We start from the raw sequence: 27433 nt of genomic DNA, 5'->3' as shown, positions 1-27433 counted from the left end.
AGAGGTTAAAACCGGCACGGGATTCATTCTCAGCAGGATGCGCTGACATTAGGTATGAACCCGAGGTTGAAAGGACAAGAATTTAATAAAAGAAGGTATTTGCATCACTGCTTTATAAAATTGAAATTAAGCCCACGTGGATGGTTTTCTTTCATATGAGAGCCAAACACATCCATTCAAATGTCAAAACTTTATTACAAATGTCGCAAAGAATCTAACCCAACGTTAAAGTGAAAGAGAGGATAGCGATGAGCATTATAAATCATTTTAATTACAGATGTAGATTTACAAACAGAGCCTCTGGACATCAAAGCTCATTTGAATATTTTTTGTTTTATTGCTCATTGGAAGGAAATGGGGGGTTCATGCCGACAGGTCTAATGCGAAAGCCAAAGTAAGTGCAATTACTTTGCATTTGTCCTCATAAATTATTCAAATCTCGGCCTCTAGAGTCATCGAGACATTGTTTAAATAAATAACTTCAGTACTTCTTGGATAGGATATGAATAATTAGCTTTTTTTAATACGGCACTGAATGATTACTGAAATGCTAAATCTAGAGAACAACTGAGCTTCTCCTGACAGGCGTCTTCTGTTTATGGCAGGTCTACAAAGAGCTGCTGAGAGCAGGCCTATAAACCATCGTTCTGATGTTTGAACTCAAGGGTTAATGTCTGGTCACATTGATAATGAGGTCACACTGATAAAGAGAACACTGCATATCCCTTCACTTCAATGGGGATGGTATGTTTTCAGGACACGAAGAAAAATAAAAGGGCTGGTGAAACTTATTTAATGTGACGGCAGCGGGAAAAATTATAGCGGCACCTAGCTGTGCGGTTGTGAATTGCAATCAACGGCTCGCTCCAACCCTCCCTTGCGAAGCACTACGGTGGCTGACACTGCACTAAGATGCTGTCACGTTTTCCATTTTTTTGCTAAAGGGGATAGTGTATTTAAGAAATGCCCTTTTGTCCATTTAAGGCTACTGTAGAAACAACATGGCGAATTCCATGTAAGGGGAGCCGTGGCGTATGTAGATAAAAATTGCTCATTTTAAGGTAATAAAAACAACGCTTCATTATGTAAGGTCTTTATACACCTCTGAAGACATAGTTATGTGTATTGTATTGCATTTCTGTCAATAGAACCTCCCAAAAAATTACACACAGCATCTTTAATAGACAACTCAAAAATTCTATGCAGTTTAGGTGAATTTAATACATTAAATATGTTCTACATTATAACTATAACATTAACTACATTAGTGTATAAACTAGTGCTGTAGTACTCGAGTCCGGACTCGAGATGTTTTTTTATGATCTCGGACTTGTCTTGGACTCGTTGGTATTTGCACTCGGACTTGGTCATTGGACTCGCCAAATGTTCTAGTCGGTCTCGACCGAGTCCAGCGATATATATATATTTTTCTCCTTCAAAACAAAACATTGATAGAGCATGCTTCTTGTGATCCGAAAACTGTTGCCGACTCTCGACTCAAGAACGAGAGCAGCGCATGTTCATAAGTTCTCTCTTAACACAGCAGTTCAGTTCAGTGTGTGCTGTTGGTGTAACTAAATAACTCCGGTATATTGGTTCAAGTCCTCGGGACTGTCATGCACGCCAGAAAGTGAAGAACTGAATTAATTTGTGGGTAATATTTAGTGTTTACGGGAGACGCTAAACGCGAACACGTTCGACCGGTTCACTTAAAATAAAGAACCGGTTCAAATGAACGATTCGTCCGCGGCACGAACTGAACAGCATCAATCATTCATCAGGCACAATGTCAGCGAGCAGCGGCATAATAAAATTTGGTTTTACAAACCATAAAGAATTTATCGACAGTGCGCTTAAAAGGAAACTTTTTGCAACAAAACTGTGAAACCTGTGGGACAACATCCAATTTTGTAAGACACCTGCAAAGGCATCAAAAAGAGAGGTAAGTTAATGCCATGTTTCAGAGTTAGCATTGCATTTGAGTATTTTTAGAAAGTAGTTAGTAGTATAGAAAGTAGGGCTTCAAGATAAGCTTGATCGTATTTTTATTGTCATTGCGATATGAACATGTTATTTAAGTATGGGCACCAAAACGTGCTTTTAAACGAGCCGTGGGGCCTCTGCTCTTTCTGGCAGCTCCTCTATCGAACACGCATGAGCACGGGCAGGGCACACACGCGCACGCATGCACTGGTTACTTTATGTTCAAGAATGGGAACATATTCAAGTGTTTTCTGGTTATTTGTTACATTTTCTATTGGCAGAATAGGATTGTTACACTTCAATAAAAAAATGTGAAGTTACACTTCGGCTTTGTGACTAGTGCTATACCTAAAGTAAATAAAATTACCTTATTTTAAGGTCAAATAAAATAGTCTTTTTGATCATTACAAACAATAATGAAAATGATTATCTTAGAATAGAAGATATGCTGTCTCAACTGGACTCGGTCTTGACTTGGACTCGAACCTGTCTTGGACTCGACAACGGTGGACTTGACTACAGCCCTAGTATAAACCAACAAGCAATAATATTATGTTTATAAATAAAACACCCTTTACAAAAAATTATAATTCCTCAGCTGGAAAAAGTGATGCTATCAATATCATTTCTTTGCATATTTATTGTAATAGTTGGGTGGACATTCTCTTCAATTTACAATGATTTTAAAAACTATAGTTATCGTCCTAAGTGTTAACAGGGATTAACTTCGTCTCCCCTCAAAGTACTGTGGTTTATTATCACCAAAATAAACACAGGAATGCATATTAATTCATCTATTAGCAACCACAAGCCTCACTGTCGTCTATTTACGTAATGGGGGCACAGTTCCCCCACCACTCGGTCTTAAAAGTCTCTTGTAATGGAGTTTGGGGTGTTGGTCAGATAGGAAGTGTCATGGGGCTGTGGACAGTAATTGCGGTCGACCTTCTGTCCACTCAGAGAGGTCTACTGGAACTAAGCACTTATTCTGACTCGCTGGACAACTTCCACAAAAACAGCGCTGAGAGCCTCACAACAGCGGCTTTTGTTGGCTGGACTGTTTTACCGCTATATAAGATAATTGAACTCTGGCAAATTTTCGACTTTCCTCGAATAGTTTCCTTAAGACTGATGTGAGGCAATACCAGTTCCAGCACAAACACATCTGGATTAGATTCATTCCTGTAAAATAGACGCTGGCTTTGTTCACAGACTTCTTTAGCACGTCATAGCCCATCAGCATACAGCATTTAACACAAGGTCGGCTAACAAACACAGAGTGAATACACAAAACCTCACGCTGGTTTGTCTAGCATCTTAAACCTCACAACATTTGCTTTGTTTTACTTTTCTCCTTTCAATTATTTGAGAAAGCGCCTCTGCTACACAGATGTGAAGATTCTGAGCAGCGCAGAGACTTCAGAGTTCTTCACAGATGGTGATGCGTGTCCTCGACCGAGGGACTCGCACCTCCAGCACAGCGTCAGATGAACTGCATGCCTAATCATCAGCATCTTTGCGGCTGTTTGGATCTCGCTTTGAGGAGAGATGCAATACACACTCGCCAGCTCCCACTTTACCATCAGCCAAAACTGACAACCATCTGCTGCTAGTGTTCCCTGGTCCCATACCAGAGCAGACACTGAAGCCACGCTCAATCTTCTCTTTTACAGAACTTTTCATGGGTCATTAACCTTTTAAAGCTCTGCTACACATACAGTATATGACTCACAGACAAGCCAAGCGCTTAACCGTACAGATACGCTGGAGTAAAGTGTTGTGTGCTGCTACCTCAGGCTATACATATGAGAAGAGTCAGCGGTCAGAACTGATTGTTGGCTTCAAGTGGCAGGCTGACTACTGTAAAGTGTTTGCATTGGCAGTTCTTGGTGTGGTCGAAAATTCAGTATGGAAAGTATTTAGGTACCTTTTAGGAATGGACTAGCTAGAGACATTTATACGTCTAGGGATGCACCATATAAAGCAGTGGAAAAAATTAAGAAACCATTCCAATTTTTCATTGCAAATTAGCATTTGTAGATGTATTGTGGCTATTCCAGTCCAGTGTTTGTTGGATTTCAACAAAACCAAACTTCAGGAGTGACAAAGTCATCCAACAGCAATGTGAAAGACTGACAGTATGGCAAGCCACATGAAAACTGTGATAATCAAGGTTATAATTTTTTTTATTTAATTAAATTTTTAATTTATAAAACGTGCAAATACTACCGTTGTATTGCTTAAAGGTGAATATGAACTTGTTTTCTTTGCAGTGTTTGAGGTTCATTTATTTTGACCTGTTTCTCCGGTTTTCATTTTCTACAAATAAATGCAAATAGAAACAATATTTTTATTTGAAATTTGGTCAAATATTGTTAGTTGTTCACAGAATTAAACTAAAATTGGCATTTTACCTAAACACATACCTTTAAATAGTTTTTTTTATTTAATTCAGAAAAAAGATCATGTCTCGTATTTTTTCCGTGGCTGTTTATTGACAAATATAAAATGTTTTTGGAGAAATGATGTTTGACACAATATAAGGGGTCACTAACCTCTTTTCAATTCTTTTATTGTTTTTTATACATTTTAATTGAAACCGCAAAAATGCAGATAAAAAACCTTTAATAATATACAAATAGCATAATAGAGATTTATATTCATTGTTAGAATTTTGTTCATATAGGCTAGTGTAATTTTTAATTTAGAAAGTTCTAATGTATAGAACCATTTCCATTAGTCACTTCATAAGACAATTTTGAGATTTGGTTCAAAAAATAAAAAAATCTAATAATAAAACACCCAACACATGAGCCATGTGGAGTGAATAGAAGTATTTTGAAAATAAAAATCGTCCAAAAGTTGTTTGTTAAAATATTTTTTTATTTTATAAATAAAAGTCAACAATAGAAACAAAAAATATCAGATTTTCGAGACAAAAACCTTCTAATAACCCTTACTAAATGTACCCTTCCATGTATGAGTACACGGAATTCCCACAAAAATGCAACTATTGACAGCACATGTAATGATAAGTGGGCTGTTTCTTGGTTTGTCTAAACTTCATAGAGATACTCAACTTTAAGTTGGCATCTTATTAATCATTTAATTGGCTCAAAACACAGAGAAAAACAGCAGCAGAGACCAATTACACAATCTCTTTAGAGTCACTTGAAATTCTGATGAGATACAAGCGCTCTTTGGTTATGAATCATTTTAAATACTAAGCAGGTCAGAGCAATATTGGATTTCCACAAGACTTTTGTTATATGAATGAAGAATAATGAAAAGGGGGGCACGAACAGAACAACCTTCACTAACTCGGCTCAAGGACAGAAGTGAGAATATTGCCAGTAATTTAACACCTAAGCCCAGATACAATATGGCTAATAAATAAAATTGTGTTATATTATTGAAAATGCAGTGAATAAATGGACTTTTCTTGATTAAATATGCAGACAAATCCAAATGAACCTATCCCTGTACTACTGTGCAGTGCCAGTCAGGAGGAATTTTTCAAGCAGAAGTCTAATCTATTCTGCTTTAAGCTCAAGAATTGACTCCAAATCCTGTTCTCCAGAGCACAGAGGAGGAGAGAGGAAATGAGCTTGTCTCCTTGATAAGTAAGAGTCGTTACTTAGGTCCCAGGTCTTGAGGAATCCATTTTATTCTATATCCAAAGAGCCCTTCAAATTCAGAACTCTAGTTAGAAGCAACGCCTGAAGCCAAGCTGATAGGGAAAAAAAAAGTTTGGCTTGAGCCTCATTCAGAGACTTGAACTTCTATACGGTGTCTGTCATACAGCTGAGGGCAGGTGGTACAGATAGTTATAAAGCTCTTCAAAACCTGTGCCAATATCCACTACAAGCGCCTGTAAAACATTTTTAATGGAAATCACTTCAGGAAAGTTGAAAGTATTTTTCTGGAAAAACAAATAATTAAGAATAAAAATGTGTGGTGTGTATAATATACATACACAATTATAAATATGCAGATAAATTAATATTAATATTACATAAAAGCCGGTTCACACCATTAACAATAACTAAATACTATACATTTTTAAAAATCTAAAATTTAAGAAAATAATGGAGTCCACAACATAACAATAATGATAACATAATGATGACATAAATAAAACATAGACAGCAAATCAAACCCCATTCAAATTTAAAGGACTCATGCAATGGAAATGTGACCAGTTTAGAATGACCATAAAGTTAACGTCCATTGGAATTGTTATTTTTAGTTATCGTTCTTGGTGTGAACAGACCTTAATAGTCATAAACATGACTAACATAAAAGGAATATTATGTTAGTGATACATCATTTCTACAATTGAATTACAATTCCTTAAAGGCAAAGGTCCAGGAATCAAATCCCAGATGAGTACAATATCTCTTTATTAACAGAGTAAAACTGCAATAAAAAAATTTCACACCACCAAATTAACTAACTCTCGCTTTACTATTAATATAACATCCAGCCCTTCACCGCTTTGAGAAGACTTTTATAACCAAAGAGATAGCAACAGAAAAACCCATTCACTCCTTCATAAGCTTTCATCACTGTAGCAACAGACAAAACCCTGGTTTGTCACAAATCTGCATCCATGCAGAATCCAAGTTTTCATATTCATGCCCTACACAAAACAAAAAGCTTTTCTACCTTTCATTATAGCAGGAGGCCACATGGCTCTCAATCAAAGATCTTATACAGCTATAACTGCTTTCCATCCAGACTCTTAATGAGAATCCAACTAAATCATACAATCAAAACAAAATCCTAAATTAGAACAGCACATTAACATAATACAAAGCAGCCTTTGAATTTAAACTGCAATTGCTCATTTTGTTGCACAACGCAGAAGAAAAACAAGCTAAAATCTCAGTTTCATCATAAGTCACTGCTGTTACATCTGGAAATGACATCTGTATATGCTCTGTGTCAGAAGACTACCTTGTTCTAGTTTATCTGCATTGGGGAAAATGCCCCGTGGCGTTAGGTTATTGAGCAGGAGGGTGTTCTGTGCCGTCTGACCTTCAGCTAAATAAATACACTGAGAAGGAAAATAATTTGGGCTTTGGAAAACAGTCTGTCAGAAGAAAAGATTTTATTTACAATATATAGAACAGCCTCCTCTTTTCTTAGACTCCATCCCACTTCTTTATGGGTTTCTAGGCTCATTAGTCCGACTGGAAATGCCTCTCGCTTTTATGTCTGTCCACCTCTAGTTTGCCTTTATCCTCCTGCATCAAGTCTTCTCTCTGCCGTCACTCTGAACACAGTTTGAAATGATCACTGATGTGATTATGAGAGAGAAGAGCGCGTGTTTAACTTCGGTTTTGGCTTTCCTGTGGAGATGAGACATCTCAAACCCACCTAATTAATACCCTTCAGCTAAAACTTTCTAATCTCATGCTGAATGCTGAAACTGAGACTCATTTTCATATTAAATCGCTTATTAAATTAAAAAGCAAAACGGGTTCAAATTTAGAGAAAAAAAGATGCTGTTTCCATGAGTATATCAGAAAGCTGATTATCTTACATCATTATTTATCTTTATGGGGGTACTAAGCGCATTTAAGCATTTGTGGAACACAAAAAAGATATTTTGAGAAATGTCTCAATGGTTTTGTGCAAGTCAATGGGTGCCAATGTTGTTGGTTACAACACTCTTCAAAATATCTTCTTTTGTGCTCAACAGAAAAAAAAGGATGAGTAATTGATAAAGAAAAACTTTTTTGAGTGACCTTAAAAAAAGCCATTTTGGGAAAAAATATAATGTTAATTGTGATGATGGTCTTTGTTAAAAAAAAATTCCTATAGTTTTTTTAGATGAACGCGCACCCAGTTATGCTGAATATTGAGCAGAGGGCCAGAAATGCCTTGTATCAAGTATCCAAGGGTTTACTGACCCAATTAAATGGGTCATGTTTATTGTTCGGGCTTATAGGTCTATTTAAATACTGACCTCTTCTCAAATCTTGGAAAGATAGACTGTCGTAATAATATAGGCGGATACGTCAGCCATTTTTAAAGGTCACTGTCACCACAGCAGACAGGAATGAACCGGTAATGACGACCCCATTGTCCTAAACACTCGCTGCCCTTCATCTTTCACACCAGCTACTGGGAACAATGGCGGGTCTCTCACTCAGGACCCCTGCCCGACGAAAGCCCCCCATGCAGCAGTCTGGATGTTCTGATAGCGCTTTACCTCTTTTCAGCATCCAAGGTGCAACGGCTGATTGGTAGGCCTCCATGCCTTCTTTATTAGTTTGGCACACGCTCAACTGGCAGCACGATGCAATTTTCCTTACGCGAAACACCTCAAGCTTGCCTTTCCTTCTCCTGCCAGTGGAGCTTTTCCAAGACCTAAACAATCCTGAGCACCGGTCTCGAGCCAATTCCGTCCCCCTGCTACTACATTTAGCAGAATTATGGGATATTTAGTGGAATTAACACTGACTCTGATAAGCCAATGACACGTTTTTGCTGCAATCCTCTTACTGAAACAACAACATTAGGTTTGCTATCGCTTTATAATACAAGATGCTGCACTCAAACTCAAGAAGAGATACAGGCCTATATACGAAGAATATCAGTGGGTCATTCTTGTCAAACTGCAGTTTTTGTAGGGCCATTTCTCAGTCATCATGGCAGATGGTTAAGCAGTAAACACAAGCTACAAGGTGGAATCACTTTATTCTTCAACCCCAAATCAACGAATATTTATAATTAGAGATGCACCGATACTACATTTCTCCACCGCTACCGATCATTTAGAGTGATATCGGTTGATGTTGTAATACTTCTTAACTTTCTGAATGTTATTAGTTAATATAATGACTATTAATATTGAACATCAAACTGGTGATGTTTCTTAAGATTTTATATATACAGAGCACAAATTCACCGCATTTTCCTATCCTCTTTTGATTGACAGGATATATCGGCCCTGATCATCGGCTGTTTTTAAACTAAACGCCCGATAGCCGATCAAATTTGTTTTTATCTACCGATACCAATGATTGGCCAATATATCAGTGGATCTCTATTCATAATTGTATAATAAATAATCTGTTTCACTCTATCCTGTATTCATAACTTTGTTTTTTTACATTGACGGATGCTACCATTAACACTGTATTTTTTGAAGTGATGTCAAAACGCTTCCCCTCAATACGTCAAACATGTCCATCTGTTCTGTTTGGGAATGGATGCACTTTAGTACAATAGAACGTAGTGTGGAAAAACATGAAACCAGTCTGTCATGTTGTACAATTCTGAGCATAAGAGGTGTCTTAGCGCTGTCTAGGTGGAAAGCACAGTGGGTTTTCCACTCGACCCAGCGATCAATGATGAATCTGAAGGTAAGACCATATGCCAAACACATGCAGACAGAAGACACCCAAACGTGAACACGCTTAGCCCAGAAGGGGGAAGGGAGGGTAAATCCACGTGCAGTAGAAAAGCCTTCCAGCACCAAATGAATGAAAATGAGATGATACGAATCTGATGTTGAGAGTCGGCGAGCTGTCTCTAACAGATAGCGAATCCCCAGAGAACACAGGTAATTTCCAGCCTGCAGTAAACCTTGAGTGCACGCTGGCCCTCTCACCTCTGTTGGACAGAGTAATTAACCAAGCTGAATGAAACTCAATCTCCTTCAATCATCAAAGCTTGCCAGCACGCTTCTGAATCAAGCTTGAGACAAGAACACAGTCAAAAAGAACAAAAAACTCAAAAGCCTCGATTTTATTTTATGCCAGGTGACACGCTGAACAGAACAAAGAGAGTTGAATCAAAAAAGGCAACATGCATTGACTTACTAAACATACTGAAGGGCTACATAATACACTGGCCATCCAAAGAAAGTCACAAACACAAATATTTTGTTGGACCGCCTTTCGCTTTGATTACGGCACACATTCGCTGTGGCATCGTTTCGATTTTTTCCCGTCCAGAGTTCTTGTATTGATGATATTCTGCTGGTCTTCTCCAGCACATCCCAAAGATTCTCAGTGGGGTTAAGGTCTGGACTCTGTGGTGGCCAATCCATGTGTAAAAATGATGTCTCATGCTCCCTGAGTCACTCTTTCACAATTTGAGCCTGACGAACCCTGGCATTGTCATCTTGGAATATGGGAAGAAAGTACCCATTGATGGAATAACCTGGACATTCAGCATATTCAGGTAGTCAGCTGACCTCGTTTTTTGGGCACATAACGTTGCTGAACCTAAACTTCCAATCCAATGGGAGGCTCTTACCTACTTGCTTAGTTAAATCCAGGTGGTGACTTTTTTTGGACGGTCAGTGTATATTGAAATTATTAAAATTTTGCAATTTTTTGCAATTATACTGCCCGATTTGTTTTAACTCAATGTACTTAAACAGTAAAATAAGGCTGTTCACTTTCAGAAGTTGCAGTGATGTTTTCTTTTGATGACATTTTTTTTTTGTCAGTTTTTAAATATATTTAAATATAATTTAAATTCATTTTACAAATCATCATCGTATCGCATACTGCATTATTTAGACAGTTGTTGCACATCGAATGTTTTTTAAAAATGTCATGTAGCCCTAATATACGAACAAAAAAAGAATGAATGTAAAATGTTTCTGCAAACATAGGCAAGTAACAAAAGGAAAAAGTCTAACATGCTGCTAAATGTCCATTTTCATGATATCAAGTTAAAAACTGAAGCGCACTTGTAATTACACTAGTTTAAATACACAAGGGTCCCTTGTCTTAAGATAGCGGCCAATTAATTTAAAGCAATGTGACAGACCAGGAAAGATAAATTCTATTAATAAATAAAGACACCGCTAAGGGTAAAGACCACCAGACACTGGGAGGGGGGTTTAGATGGAGCGTAATGACCTGATGATGGGCTGTCAGCATCCTTATGGTGGCCGATTCCAGCTGCTCTGCTTTTAAAGCTGTTACTCCATAATGCCAGACATCTACTCATAGGACTGCATTGCTTTTAATGTTGGGGTGAACTTCCATCAATCTTCTCAGACTGCAGATATACATCCATTGTATCAGTACTATATTATGATCTACAGTGAACTAAAATAATGTGAAACTATGTTTTTAGTCATACTACCCACCCTTACTCATAATGCACCAAAAGCAAGTAAAAAAGGACTTTGGTGAGCAAATAAATATATATTTGGAAATGGAACAGAAGTGTCCAGCACTAAATTTAGGTAAATTATACGGACCAAAATGTTGCGTGAGGCGAGCACTTAAACCACATTTGAAGTTAGCTGAAAACACTGCATTGGCAGTGCATGCTTGCTTATCCCTCCTGACTTGTTATAGTCAACAATAAAGCGCTTAAATACACACAAAAACAGCTAAATTTGTTTGTCATGGGGAAACCAAAATACATGATGATAAAATAATGCAAAGTAAAATTGATTTATATTCAAATATTTATACCTGGTAACATTCCAATTCCCTTACCATTAGCAGGTATGACCAAAACTCCTACATTGTAAAATTGTGCCTAGTATTTTCAATTTGTCACTGGAACGATTCAATGGCTGTGTGTGGCATAGAGAATGTTCAGTGCACTGCTAACCAGAAAGCGCTGCATTGTTCTTCATCTTCAGTGCCTTGAGGCAGACAAGGTGAATAATACAAGAGGGAGTAAAACATTTATCTTTCTGTCCTAATAGTAAAGAAAATGAAGTGCTCGTAATCAGATATATTATGGATTCGATCATGCAATACTACAGTATTTTTTATATATTTCCATTCCTCACATGCATACCAACCTCATAAAATCAATACACTCCAATAGACCTATGCAAAGTCAACCGCTGGCCAAACTGTAAGCATCATATTACGAAAGGCACGGTGACACACCGAGCAAATAGTTTGCTTAAAGATGCTACAGTCATTTTAAGATGCACCACTTCATCTGTGATTTAAGTCACTGTATTTTAACCACAAAACAAACTGCACACAACAACAAAGCAAAACCTATTCATATCTTGCCATCACAATGTTTAAGTATTCCTAAAATGCTGAGGGTACTAGCAATTTGTCACCTTTAATCTGTAACCAGAAAATATTAATGATGCTGCCACAATTCAGGGCGTAGAGGGAGGTTGCAAGGGCATTGCTAGGGTGGTTACTAGCCCGAGTCAGGAGCCCACCTTGAGATTATGGTGACTAGATACAGCTGGGGTGACTCCTTACATGTAACCTTTACCAGCTAAATCAACCAGGTGAAAATCTTAAAGGGGTCATATGGCGCGAATACGTGTTTTTATCAGTGGAGCTCTATTCATAATTGTATTATAAATAATCTGTTTCACTCTATCCTGTATTCATAATTTTGTTTTTTTACATTGACGGATGCTACCATTAAAGGGGTCATATGGCGCGAATACGTGTTTTTCTGTGTCTTTGGTGTGTTATAAGTTGCCCATGCATGTATTAGACATGTAAAATTGCAAAAATTAAAGTGTCGGAACAAAAGATGCGTTCTATCTAAAAGCGAATGCTCACCCAGACCTGCCTGAAACGCCTCGTGTAACCACACCCCCACAAATCCACGTCAGTTCGTGGTATGATTTGACTAAGACCGCCCAAACGTATACGCAAGTAAGGTGGGCGTACCTGTCAGTACAATACGCCCTTTTCACATGACATCACGCATCTTCCGTTCTGCCGCGAAGCAGTGTATCGTTACTTCCGCTAGCACTCCAGTTCATAAGGTGGCGGTAATGCACCTATAAGTTGATTTGCCAACCGCCAGTAAAACTCAAGAAGAAGTTACTTCCGCTAGCGCCTCAGAATGGAGTTTACCAAGTGGCTTGCACATCTGCCACAAATACGTCTAGATGATGTACAACGTCTTGCAGACAAATTTTCGCTAAGGACAAGATCAAAGCTAGAGAAAGGATACAAATTCTTCGTTGAACAGTACCTGTTTGATTATGAAGGTAAGTGTTTTGTTTTCTTTTTGTGTTAGCGAAGGTGCTAGGATAAGTACTTGACCACGTGTTCTGTCAGTTTTTTTTCTCACTGTTGTTACAGTCCAGTGCGACGGCAAAACGGAAGTTCTTCTTCTTCTTCTTCTTCTTGTTTGTTGCTAGACGGATGTTATGATACACTGCTTTGCAAAAAGGCGGAAGTTAAGTGACGTCAGTGTGAAAAGGGCGTATTGCTTTGGAACCTGATGTTCCAAATATGGTAAGAGGCGTTATATTTCAGTCACACGCTACACGCTACGCACTGGTTAACTGGCCAATCATAGCACACCTTTCTTTTCAGAGCGATGAGCTTTGTAAAAAATCCACGTGTTTCAGAGAGACAGGGTAAAAGAGGAGATACAAACATGCACGGTATGTGGAAAATACTGCGTTTTTGAACCTTAAATCGCGTATACACATTGCATTACATCTAAAACCAACTATAATATTCGTTTTAGCCGTGTAATATGACCCCTTTAAAGGGAGAGACTTTTAACCCAAACATAGATTTTATTTATCATTCATTCACCCTCATGTTATTGTAAAGCTGAATGACTTATACAAAAAACAAGATAGTTTGAAAAACATTGGTGACCATCATTGGCCCCCATTGACTTCCATTGTATGGATGCAAAAGCACTGACACATTTCTCAAAATACCTACAGGTTTTGATTGACATGATGGTGAATAAATGATGAAAGAATTTTTGTGTGAACTATGATCTGATTCTTCATTTGATTCATCATTCTCAAACCCATGCAGAACCTTTTCTATAGTTTAAACACTCCCTTTCACACACACATAAATATAAAGTAACCGAGAGCTCAGAAGAGGTTCATTTTGTTCTTGGCACCATTTACTCCTTCATTAAGAGAGCCAGTGAACAGCGGATTCCGCTAAACCTTTTTAATTAGAGAGTGATTCTAAAACTAACAACTCTAGACTCATGAGACCAGCTCCTGATAGAATCTCTTACAGAGGAGAGTCAGAGCCTGAATCAAAACACATAAACATGCAGAAAAAACACTATGCTGTAAAAAATCTGTTCTTCCACTAGAAAGGAAAGGCAATCCTATGTTGGAAACAAGGTGGTGTGTACATTGGGCTTGTGTTGGCCTTTAAGAGATGATCTCATGAGCTACAGGGAATGTCTGTTAGCAGAAAAAGATGCATTCTGCTATCGTTTGCTTAGGTCCATTTAACACATTTGACCATGTTTACATGCAAATTCTACCAAAAGAGAACAAACACTGCACCTACATTCTTGTGAAATAATCTCCTATAATTTTCTTTGATGGTAGCATTATGCCAAGCTGCCCCAGCTGCATTCTTCCTGGAAGTTGCAAAAGATGGAGGTTAAGTGTCCAGAAGCCAAGCACCACTGCAAAGATAAAGTCAACCAAATCCAAGTGGAGCACCCGTAATTAGCTGAAGCTATTTGGACCGATGCTATCTGACCCGCTTCCACTGCTATTCCATTGAGAGTCCTGCAATGGCATTTTTTGCGGGCATTTACTTCTCTTCCGTTTCCCATTTGTTTGCTTTAGTTGTTTTTTGCACAGGAGGAGAGTTTTGGTCCCTCTTTATTTGATCATTACGCTACAGTCCTACTGGAAAAACAAAAACAGGTCATACCAGTGTGAGGTGGTCAAGCTTTTTCTGGAAGCTGGTGGTTCATTTGATGCTGGTCCAAATGGGTCTACCAGCTCTTAAAGGGATAGTCCACCCAAAAAATGTAATTCTGGTCATGAATTACTCATCCTAAAGTTGTTCCAAACCTGAATAAATTTCTTTGCTCCGTTGAACACAAAGAAAGATATTTGGATGAATGTTAGCAACTGAGATTTCTGGGGCACCATTGACTTCCATAGTAGAAAAAAATTGTATTATATTTTTGTTCTGTTAAACACAACAGAACATATTTTGAAGAATTTAGGAAAACAAATAGTTCCGGGGCCCCTTTTCGACTACCATTTTTGACTACCCCAGAAATCGCAGTTGCTAACATTCTTCTAAATATCTTTCTTTGTGTTCATCACAACAAAGAAATGTATACACGCTTGCAACTACTTGAGGGTGAGTAATTCATGACAGAATTTCCATTTTTGGGTCAAGAATCCCTTTAAGAACTTGGCCAAGATGGTCTACAAACCATGTAAGAAGAGTCCATTTAAAGGCATAGTTCCCTCAAAAATGAAAATTCTGTCATCATTTACTCATCGTCATGTTGTTCCAAACCTGTATAATTTTGGTTGTTCTGCTAAACACAAAAAATATATTAGGAAGAATGCTTGTAACCAAACAATTATGGGTCACTATTGACTTCCATAGTAAGAATAAACTACAATGGTAGTGATTTGAATAGTGACCCAGAACTGTTTGGTTTCTCACATTCTTCAAAATGTTTACTTTTGTCTTCAACAAAACAAAGACATTCATACGGCTTTTCGACAACCCCAGTAAGTGATGACAGAATTTTTATTTTTGGGTAAACTGCTGTTTTTATCTCTGTTTTTACAACAGTGGCAAAGCTGTTTTTACTGCACTAGCTTATTTGTCCTCCTGCAAAGACCAACCAGACATAAATCCCGTCTTCAAGTGTGGCCCTTTGCATCTTCTTCTTCTTACAGCATGAGCACAGCTGAAGATGGTGCTCTACAGCATTTTACAGCTCCAGCTCCATCTTTGTTATCGGTGTTCCTCTTCCTGAGAAACACTGCACATAACAGAAGGGGGATTTACTTGAACCCACTGTGAGATAAAGGACTCCATCTCTCTCCTTCATCTGCTCCGCTGCCACCTCAGTGCTTCTCTCATAAACACAGGAAGGAACACGCTAAAGAACTTAAGACAGATGCCATCAAAAGCCATCTTATCTACGGAGAAAAACACAGCACTGTCAAAAAGATGACCTTCGTATCTGCACAAGACTCACAGAGATGCTTGGGAACCGTATGTGTTTTTTGCACAATACTGCAGATACTATCATTACAGTAGGTTGGGTGTTTTAAGACCTTTTGCCTACTTTTATAAATAGAGACGGTTAAAGATGTGATGTGAAATAGGGAGAATGTATTGGGGAAATTCTGCAAGCTCCTGACGCCCACATGAGCACCTCGGCTTTTGAAGGTTTTTCCCCCTCCCTCTGCAATTTCTGTGACCTAGACGCAATCCGAAAGGGAGGAAAAAATCAATAAAGAAAGGCGAGATATAATTTATATTCTCTGTACATCATGCAGTATATAGGTTGGATATGATGAATAATTAATAATATTCTACTGGAAAAGGCAACACATATGCTGCGCAAGGACTTTCATTCGCCTCCGTCAACGTTTAATCAAACAAACAAATGAGAATACAAACAGCTGAATGCATTTCACGCTCCTAACTCCGTGAACTTCATGTTTACAGAAAGATGACGTGATAGCAGAGCTCATTTGACAGCTCTGGTGAAGGCTGCCATTTCCTCGTCTTTATTAAACGTTGCCTTGATAGCCACGTCTCTCCGGCGTATGTTGAGGAATCCGGACGACGAGTGCAAGTGACCATCAATATGGAGCATTCTGCTCGCTGAATAAATCCATTTCCTGTTAAGATCTAAAGCTGCCTTATCAAAGCGAGCGAGGCCAATTCATTCCACCTTGAAGGACACGCTTCGCAAATGCAGCGGCTGCCAGACATCCAGGAGAACCGGGTTCTCATACCACCGACTATCACTCACTCCACTTACAAAAATTTCATGACAGAACTATGATGATGTTATGGGATAGTAATCCTAGCGTACTCTGACGGTGCCATGGTACTATTAAAAAACAGATTCTCAAAGTCTGGAAAGGTTTCTCTAGCACTGCCTGTCTGTCATTGTTTCACCAAACAGGTAGCCTCGCCCCAACTCACGCCATTGGCTGAGATGAAATCTGTTGAAACGGTCACAGCATTTACGGTTTGGATATTGGAAGATAGAACGTCGGTCCTATATGGCTGTGCCAGCCTCTTTAGACTGCGCCAGCTCAAATAGAAGGGAAGGTCACATAGACGATTCCCCCACAGCTGTGTTTATGTGTGTGTCTGGAAAAGAGACACTCTGACTGGATAATTATTTGTGTTTTTACAAAGCTCTTCCCTCTAAACACAAGGGTTCTCTGGCCGTGAACTCTTCATACCCTTTACAAGCCTATTTTTATGTAGCGTGCATCTGCTTGCATGGCTGTGCTCTTCTGAATGTATAAATAGGAGTCTCTGTTTTTGATTGGTTGAAAGAGGAACTATTTCAAATGATTGCTACTACAAGCAAGAGCTAGTATTTATCTAGTGTACATCACTCATTTAAACCCAATAGGAAAGGCCATTCTATCTAACACACTGTGCGGAATCAATCACATTTTGAAACGCAGGGCTTTCTCAGTCACAGATACAAAAAAAAACATGTTAGAGCAACAATATTTAAACAGGTATTAGCTTAACAGTATTCACTGCACAAACAATTTTACACTGAACATTGTTGCTGATTTGTGAGCACCCAGCATGCATTGCAGGCATGAATAAATAATGCAGTTAGTGCTACAGATTTTTTGCTTTGATGTTGCCGACTGTACAGTATTTACGCTGTTGTCAATTTTTTATCACCACTGTTTAAATGCTAAAGTAAATATCATCACATATCATAAATATTTGACAAAGACATTGGTTCAAAACAAATATATACAAAAACATAAAACACAGGTTGTTTATAGCCATCTATAACTTTTGGCTCTTTACTGTTGAAACATAACATTGCAGGTTACTTTACATATTATTCTTTATGTGGGTTGAGGTCAAATGATGTCAAACTGATCATTTCTGTGAAATCCTACCCCGTCAGCTTAAGTCATAAATGATTATTATAAGCTTATTGTTATGAAGCTAAGGAGATTTTATGTCATTTTATGTACTTGCTCACTAACTGACTGATGTTTATTTTTACCAAAACACTTAAAGACTGCGGCTTTAACTTTCCTCAACAACTTCCCTGTTATAGATCAAACACAGCTAGCTGGAAAATTGACGTTCATTCTCTATAATTGAAAAGGAAATGACAAAGGAACAAACAAGCACGTCCATGTTTGCGAATTTCTAAACAAAGAGCAATCGCAAAAAAAATGCCATTTCAAGCTGTCAAGCCAGAAAAACGCAGAGTAAAAAAAATACTATTAACAGCAACAGATTTTTTTTATATTTAATGGAGAAAGGCTCTCTTCACAGCTGGAGCGCTTCCCCCCACCCGGTACTCTCGTCTCCTCCATCACGCTAAGAGAAAGATTAATTATTCATGCAGACCCGCACAAGGTTAGAGATAGATGCAGCGTCTGTGTTCCATCTACACTTGTTCTCTGCGTGTTTACCTGCTCAGAGCTTGTGATTGAGTAAGAAGGCATACCTGCTTTACCGTAGTACCACATAAACATGCAGAGCCTATGAATCACGCTCATTTTATTTGCGTGCAATTAGGGCCTGGGGATTTCACAGAGACACACAGCAGAGCCAGAGACAGTCGATGTGTGATGATCTGATGAGGGCACTGCCCTTTCTTACCTTACGCTGACATAGTGCAATATGCTTGTATAATCGAAATTGTGTTACGACATCACTGGTGTATCCTTTAAGAGCCTCAGAATTGAAGAATGATGGGCACCTCAAAGACCTTGCGGAAATACATTTTGTGGAAAATGAATATTCAATTACATTATTATGTTTTATACAATAACTGCATATCCTAAACAGCAATGAAACTAAACTGAAATTGAAAAATTAGACTTTTGCTTAACTATGGCATTTCTCAGATTTTTCTTCTCTAAAGACCTTACCCTACTAATTTCACGAGTCTCTTCTAAAGTTCAGAAGTGATCTTAACAATGTCATAAGCCGTTCTTAGAAGTTACAATACCAACGACTGTTATCAAAGATTTCAATATACATTTTCTAATAAAAATTAAACAAAACCAGGATTCTCAAATCTGTTCTTATGACAAAGCATAAGGTTGTTTCGTAAGTTCGTAAGAATGTTCCTAAGTGTGATTCTCAAACATTTCTTCAGAAGTTCTCAAAACTTTCATCTTTTTCGTAAGAAAAGTGACATTTTTGTCAATGATTATACTTGTCTGCTCGTGAGTATATTTATCTATCCAATACGCCCTTTTCACATGACGTCACGCATCTTCCGTTCTGCAGCGAAGCAGTGTATCATCACTTCCGCTAGCACTCCAGTTCATAAGGTGGCGGTAATGCACCTATAAGCTGATTTGCCAACCGCCAGTAAAACTCAAGAAGAAGAAGTTACTTCCGCTAGCGCCTCAGAATGGAGTTTACCAAGTGGCTTGCACATCTGCCACAAATACGTCTAGATGATGTACAACGTCTTGTTAAGTACTTGAATACGTGTTCTGTCAGTTTTTTTTCTCACTGTTGTTAAATTCCAGCGCGACGGCAAAACGGAAGTTCTTCTTCTTCTTCTTCTTGTTTGTTGCAAGACGGATGTTATGATACACTGCTTTGCAAAAAGGCGGAAGTTAAGTGACGTCATTGTGAAAAGGGCGTATAAGCTTGAAGTCAGCATGAAACGGAAGTAACGATTGTATTCTTTATCGTATTGTCACGAATCTGAGTGAAACAGCTTCTGAAATGAGATAAAATGTAGGGCGGGCCTTGATTTCCCACATCAAGAACTGATTGGATCGTTGGAAGATGGGCCTCGCTAACAAAATGGAGGCAGATTTGAATGCAAGTTTGCGGTCAATTGTGGAGGATTATTCCCCACCGGACTCACCATCGGCACCCTCCCACAAAGAAAGATCCGCCCTCACACCCTTCCTCGGGACAGAAAGTGATGAGTAGTCGTTTCGATGGGGGAGAGTAGGTCAACGTTTTTGATTAAAGATTAACATCCGCTGCAGGCGAACGAGAGGCTTGTTTTTCCGCTAAATGATGATGGCGAAAGCGCCTGCCCAGAGGAGGCGGTGTTTCTAAATGCTTTGTTCGTCACAGAAACTTGCGACACGCCTGCGTCATTTGCCAGAAAAACAAGCCTCTCGTTCGCCTGCACCGGATGTTAGACATTATCGTTAATAGCGTTGTCAGTGTGGATATTTCTCTTAAACAAACGCATTGTTTCGCTTCAGAAGACCTTTGTTAAGACCACGGAGCTGTGTCGAGCCGTTCGTTGATCGATGGATGCACTTTTTGGAGCTTCAAAAAACTGCCCCACATTCTACCGCTTGGAAGTAAAAGTATATGTGGTATTATAACTCCGACTGCATTATTCTTCAAGAAGAAAGTCACATTCACTTAGGATGCCTTGAGGGTAAGTTAGTAAAACATGGGGAAATTTTGATTCAAGCCTGAAGTATCCCTTTAAGTTCGGGGATAAGTATATTAGAATTTAGGAAAAAATAGGGCACTTAAGAAGAATTTTCTTAATGTTTTGTGAATCCGGTCCCAAATTATCTGACCTACATTCTTTATGTTTTTTTTTTTGGCTTTTTGCATATAGCAACAATGATCTAATAAAAAAAAACGAGACAACTTAGTCCCCTGAGCTACAAAAGACCTTTGCATCAAACTGCTGTTCTGCATGAAAAGACACACAAAATCATAGAAGTTAACTATTTACTGATTTTACAGAATATCATTTTATTTATATCACAATACATACAACTCCAAAGCAGTTTGACAAAGACAAAGGCAACAGTGGCCATAAACTCCGTAAGCTATGTAGGCAATAGAAATAGCGGATGATGCTTGTGTTACACTGACGGCCAAAAGAGACTCACAGCTTGAGCCACAGGGAGCTTAAACACTCCTCAGACTCACCGAACAAAGGGGATTCCAGTTTGGCTGGCAAATTCAAAGAACGGCATAAATCAGTGAAAACTGGAGCAAGTGAATGTCTTGATTTGGTCCTGACAGCCCACTGGCCGACTCCACAACACCTTTTCATGTGAATTCAGGGGGCAGCTTTGTTTGTGCACCCAGTCACATACACCAGGCCATAATAATGACAGCCAATTACCATCAGGACTGTTTTACCACTCATTCACTTAACTGTGTACACAAAAAACACACTGAAATGAAATACAGGCTGAATGAAAGCGATTACGGCTGTCAGATAATGGTTCCTTGAATTTTCTTTCTTGGAAATGTCTTTGTATGTTGTGTAAAGCGCACTCATCTTTGGCTCTCGGCTATACTTTGGCTTGGTCATCTGCAGTGTTAAAGGTGGGGGTGCTAATTGGTTCGGCTCCTTTGATCTGCAGATGAATTCCGTAATCCGCCTTAATCATATTAGCATAACCCCTTCTCGGCAAGACGGGCCCGTCTATTCACTTCCCACATACACACAATGCACGAGTCTCAAAGCCCGCTTGCATTTAAAACACACTTTCTATTAATCACGGCTTAGAGGTCTTCTTCTGTCCATTCATGGATGAATTTTAAGAAACTTCCTAACTGTGCGACTGCGACACTGAAATACAAATGAACAACGTCAACCGTATCGCAATATAGGATGGTAACGTTAACCTCACGTTAGGCAAAACCTCATTTTCTTGAAAATCTCCAGAGGGTGTGTGTGTGTGAGCAGGTGTCCGCTCACCAGGGGGCAAGTCAACAGCAGCATGGGACTTGATGGCCAACATGTCACTTCCTGTAGATCTCCATGCAACTGCCACATCACGACCGCTTGGGAACATATGGTCCCTTTACATGTCTCTGACCTCAGACAGCACTGCAGAGGGAACCTGGCTGTTCTAAAAGCGTAAATCATCAAATGTTTTTTTTTGCTCACGAGGGGAAATTTACCCGCATTTACATGGAATATCATTTTCGCTAATAGTTTGAATATTTCTATTTGCCTACAACGTTTCATGAGCTTTAGAGGCATTGAGTAATTACATCGTGATCTGCATTCCCCAGCCGTGATGTATATGTAATGGTAAAGAGATGAATAATTCATGTGGGGTCATTTATTGATGAAATCCCTCTTTAAGCAGTGTGCGCTTATGAGAATTGTGACTGTGGGGGAAATCTGTGGAAAGCGTTTAAAATGTGTCAATGTGAAAACAAATATTGATTCTATTTTTTACCACATTTTATTAGTAGCAAATAGTACAAAGAAAAAAGAGATTCCAGTAGACTACCTTTTCATACAAAAAGTACTATAGTGGTACAGTGATAACAGTATACTCAAATACATTATGGTACGAAATGATGACCATATTCATACATCACAGCATTTACATTTACTCCAAGGTGCTTTAAAAATACCATTATATTAACATGCAGTGTCCTAAAAACATGGTTTTACCATGGTACCAAAAAATGGCACAGTCGGAAGTAAAGGATAGGTCAACCAAAAAAATATGTTGTTAATTTATTTACTTAGGATTATTTATTTAGTAAAAAACAAACCCAAAGATGATTTACAACATCATCACTAGTAACCAATGTTCCAAAAAGTGTCTGGAATGCAAACTTCATGTAGCAATAAAGGCACAGTTTACCCAAAAATGAAAAGTCTGTCATCATTTATTCACCTTTATGTTGTTTAAAACCTGTATATGATTCTTGAAACACAAAAGAAGATATTTTGGAAAAAAAAATGAAAAATTGCCCATACAATGGAAGTCAATATGAGCCAATGTGGTTTGGTTACTAATGTTCTTCAAAATATCTTCTTTTGTGTTCTGCAGAAAAAAAGTCATACAGGTTTGGAATGACATGAGGGTGAGTAAATAATGAAACAAAATTCATTTTGGGTGAACTATCCCTTTAAGAAGTGCGTAAGTAAACAGACAATAAAGACAACACAAGATAAGATGTTAGACAAAAAAGACGTATAAACAAAAGCATACGCATAAACCACCACATTACCATGGCACATGCCCAAACAGCTATGGCATTACCACGGGACCATGTCCAAAAATCATAGCATTGGCACATGTCCAAACAACCATGGCTTTAGCATGGCACCTGTCCAAAAATCACGCTGCTTGCTGGCCGCATGTGAGGAAAAGATGCAAGCCAACCAGTGCTAATCCTGTTGCAGAAGAAGCATCCAGCTTGCACATCCTTTACCCAAAACACATACACCAAACAATCTCTTCATCTTCAAATATACAAGCCTCTCCAGAGCTCTGCTTTATGAGGGCAGGCGTGGCTTCCATCTAGAGCAGCACCATCCATCATTGCGCAATTATACTGGAACAATCTAGCGAACACAATTATACCCCTGTACGTCTGAACTGAACACGTCTATGCATACACGCAAATGCATGCAGCAATACACCACGGACACTATATGAGCTGTCAAAAACTGCCTCGCTGTGTCCTTGGGCTACAATACTCTAATGTGGTTTGATAGCAGGAGCAGAAACCAGCAAACAGACAGATGAGAGCGAGAGAATTTCGAGTGCTGATTGGGGGAAACGGCGAGGGTGGTTGGGGGAAGGTTTGGCATTGTTGTGGGAATCACATACCAACCGTTACCATGGTGACGCGCCGTCAGTGATGGACTCCTCGTGGTAATGAGCATGCTGGGTCCCAGAGAGACCCCTCTTTCCCTAACCGTTAACACCACATCCCCCATCGACCTCTTGCATGAGTCAAACACAGGGCTGCAAATGGCCACACATCGCTGTTTCATACATACAACTTTTCCAATTTAAGACTGCATTTTTTTTTTTTAAATGAAGACATGACTGGACAAAGACGGGCCTCGCTAGCACAGGTGGATAACGCCTGGTGGGCGTGGCTTGGCAGCATGCCAGATAAGCATTCGGTAAGGTGGGCTAAAGTGGGGATATGGGCAGCCCGTGCAGACAAACAAAAGCACCATGGAGCAGCTTCTCCCGCAAGTGATAATCAGATAATCAGACTGTTTTAGTACGCGCTGCATTCAAAATAAAACAAAAGCGTTCGAGGGCACTGCAGGCTGTCTTTCACAGAGAAACAAATGCACAGGTGACGTCAAAGGGGCTTTTCACGAAGCGCGTTAAAGGAAAAACATGCCTTGAGCAAAAACCAAGAATTTGTATGCAGTAATACAACTTAAGCCGTACAACAACAGATCTTTTTATAGACTCATCACTCAGTTGGCAAACCAAAACATATTAATTTACTGTAAAACACTTACAATGGAAGTCAAAGGCAAGCCCTTAGGAAAATTAACCTTGTTTTTACTATAGTTAAAGTTAACATGATTTTTGGCAGGATCATTATGTCAAGACTCAAGCCTCAACGCAGCACAGACTGGTTACATCGAAACTTTTCGATTGGCTAAGTTCAAAAATCGTAGAAGGAACTGTTGCCACAAGTTATGATTTTGCAATTGTGCCAACTGAATTTTTATTTTGTCCACACTCGTGTTTGAAGTGTTTTCCAAGTGCTGCCTATCCACACTGAAACGTACTGAAAACGCTTACATCCATGTACTGTGCATGAGTAAAACCTCAATTGTAAGTCGAATTGGATAAAAGCGTCTGCTAAATGTAAATGTAAAACGTTAGACACTTCAACCTGTGTCGTTTCAGGCGTTTATTTACTTTCTGCCTTATTATGTCACGGCAATATGGAGAAAAGCGCGCCACTACAAAACAATATCGGTGAGTAATTAAATGTTCGGAATCTAAAATATCCCCAAACGACATTAATGCTATCAAACTTGAGAGCAGCCAAAGCAACTGCATCGCATGACGAAAAACGCTTCATCGTTTTAAAAGCCTTCGTTTTCCTCATCCACACTACAATGCGAATACTACGTCTTTAAATGTATCCACTTTGGAGTGTGTTTTGTAAAAAGCTCAGTGTTTGTTGACAAAAATGCAGTTTCAGTGTGGACGGAAGGCCAAAAGAAAAAAAAGTACTTTCAAAGGAAAACTCATTAAAGCAACACTTTGTAGTTTTTAAAAAAAAAATTAAAATTATTTCAGTGGTTGAACAACTCTTAACCAGACAAATTCTACTGCCGCTGAGAAACCTCATAGTGGCTATACACTCTGTAAGTTCTGTGTTTGGGTTGGTACACACATCCCTGCCAATCCCCTGCCAAAAGTTGCTTTAATGTGGACAGGGCACAGGTGAAACTATTGTAACTATGTTATATTGAGACCATGATAAATTTGTGGTCACTATGGTTTTACAACAAATAAAACCAAAAAAAACTATGGCTACTAAAGTAAAACCATGGTTATTTTTGTGTAAGGGAGGCACTGTATAACCACAAGAGACTCGTGAAGAATTCCTCATAGTACACACACTTAGTTTTGCCTGGAGATTAAAGTAGATAGCGTTTACTCAATATGCAAGTAAACTAAAAAGAGACATAAAAGGAATTTACATTGCATTGAAGTTATACATTTTATCAGTATGTGTTTCTTTTGGATTGGAAACACAATGCTCCACAGATTGAGCTACAGGAACATCCCTTCCCGTTCATTTAACCTTCCGACCTCATACATTGAAAATAAATTAACACTAGCACATCTAAGAACATCAAAAGGGCCATTACATTTCAGAAGAACTACTGAATCAAGGCCATTCTGGCACATTCTGAACCACATCACGTGTGATGATGTGTGAACCACAAAGCTAACTCCAGTTCTGTTTTACTGTTCATTCAATTCTTCAGTATGGGACACATAAAACCAAATATTCCTCAGCCTAATCCCTTCCCTCACTCTGCGCCGTGATGAAAATCATGTTACCGGACTACACGAAGAATCCATTAATAATTGAGAACAGAATATCACTCAACCTCAAGGAAAAAAGCTCTTGCCCAGACTGAATTTGAGATCCTGAATATTTTTAACCTAGTAATCCAGGAAGGGTGTATTGCAATGGTTTTTGAAACGGCCCAGACATATTCTGTCTGAAGAGAAAAAGAGACAAAGAGAGAAGAGGTGAGAATGCATTCCAGTGTTCTTCAATAACAAAGGCCGTTTAGCACCTGAGAGCAGCTCTGATAACAGTGCAACGCTCCAGTAAACCGTGACTATATGCACATCTCGTCTCCAGCGCAGGTATGAAGCTGTCCTCCCACAGACGACTGCACAACCGCTGCTCAGACAAGCACACGAGTGCATAACGCACACGCAAATGCACAAACACAAAGTTGAGCGTGAAAGCATTCGAGGCATGTCTCGGAGACAACGGAGGGGAAAGAAACGCTGGACTTGTTGAGCTACTCTCTCGCCCACTGAAATGACTTTCAAGGGAGAGTCGTGTTTCAGTTTAATAACAGGTCTCGTGTAGGAAAGATCTGTCTTCAAAAGCTCTAAATTGGAGGGATGGGGTTTTGAACGATGCGTTGGCGGATCTGCTTGCAGGGAGAAAAGAAGAATTCAATACAGGGCAGTGAAATGGTAAACACAGATGTTTTATTAGCAATGTTTGACTTAGTAAATAACTAGGGGTGGGAATCGTTTGGTCCCTCACGATTCGATTCAGAATCGATTCTTGATGTACTAATTAGCATATTTAAGATGTCATCGCGTCACGTTTGCGCTCAGAGTCAGACTAGTGTTGGTACTTTGGCTTCTACTCTTAGAACGGTCACATATTGTATTTTAATACAACTCAGTGCCCAGTAAAGCCATTCTCGTTGACATATTCTGCTGTCAGACATTAAAATAAGTACATAATAGTAATTGAACGTGACTCATTAGTGCTGTATGTTAAACCAGTGGTTCTCAAACTGGGGGCCGTGGTCTCCTGGGGGACCCCAAGATGGTTCCAGGGGGCCACAGATTTTGTGGCATTTTAGAAATATAGATATTTATCATAAATTTTGTGCAATCAAACATCAGAAAAACAACGCCATGAAACAAAAGAATTGATGTTTTAGCATTGTTTAACTGAATATTTTCTTGGTTTAATTAAAATTTTAAGTTTAAGATTATAAGTCTTTATTCGGGGGGCAGCAAAGCAATGCACTCTACACAACGGTAGAACGGTTATTTTACCAACATTAGTGTATCAGTCTCGTGCAGAGCACCCAGCGCGTCCGTCTGGCTAACAAACTGTGCATATTTACAGACAACAGAAGTATGTTCATGTTCTTAAGTCTAAACAGTGACAGGTTTTGGGTTTTGGGACAGCTGCGGTATAGTAAATTGAATGTGCTGTTTCTCCCTGCCGCTCACTCACTGCACAAAGCAGAGGTAGAGAAAGACCATCCTAAAAATGTATCCCGTTTATCTTGCAGTTTAGTCCTACAGGGCTGAATGTATTTGGTTTTCTCTCTTTCTCGTGTTTGCGCGTGAAGTGTACACTAAAGGTCCGGGTGCTGCACCGCTCTTGCAGTTGACTTTCGCCTTATTTGTTCGAAAGACGTCACGTTATTGTATTTAGTAACGTTTAAAAAAAGTAGATTTTTTTGCAGATTGAATCGATATTCATTGTGAATCCATTTTTTCTCCCAC

At 39.0% G+C, this 27433-nt stretch overlaps 1 protein-coding gene across 12 annotated transcripts in view; it reads right to left on the bottom strand.

The window, feature by feature from the left end:
* neo1a (neogenin 1a) overlaps window positions 1-27433 on the bottom strand; it is a 136875-nt gene that overhangs the window by 82546 nt on the left and 26896 nt on the right. The gene's annotated exons all lie outside the window — the stretch shown is intronic.

This window comes from Triplophysa rosa, linkage group LG1 (genome assembly GCF_024868665.1).
Source record: "Triplophysa rosa linkage group LG1, Trosa_1v2, whole genome shotgun sequence".
Classification (NCBI taxonomy): domain Eukaryota; kingdom Metazoa; phylum Chordata; class Actinopteri; order Cypriniformes; family Nemacheilidae; genus Triplophysa; species Triplophysa rosa.
The sequence above is the reverse complement of the archived record's forward strand: the minus strand, read 5'-3'. Positions and strand labels throughout refer to the sequence as shown.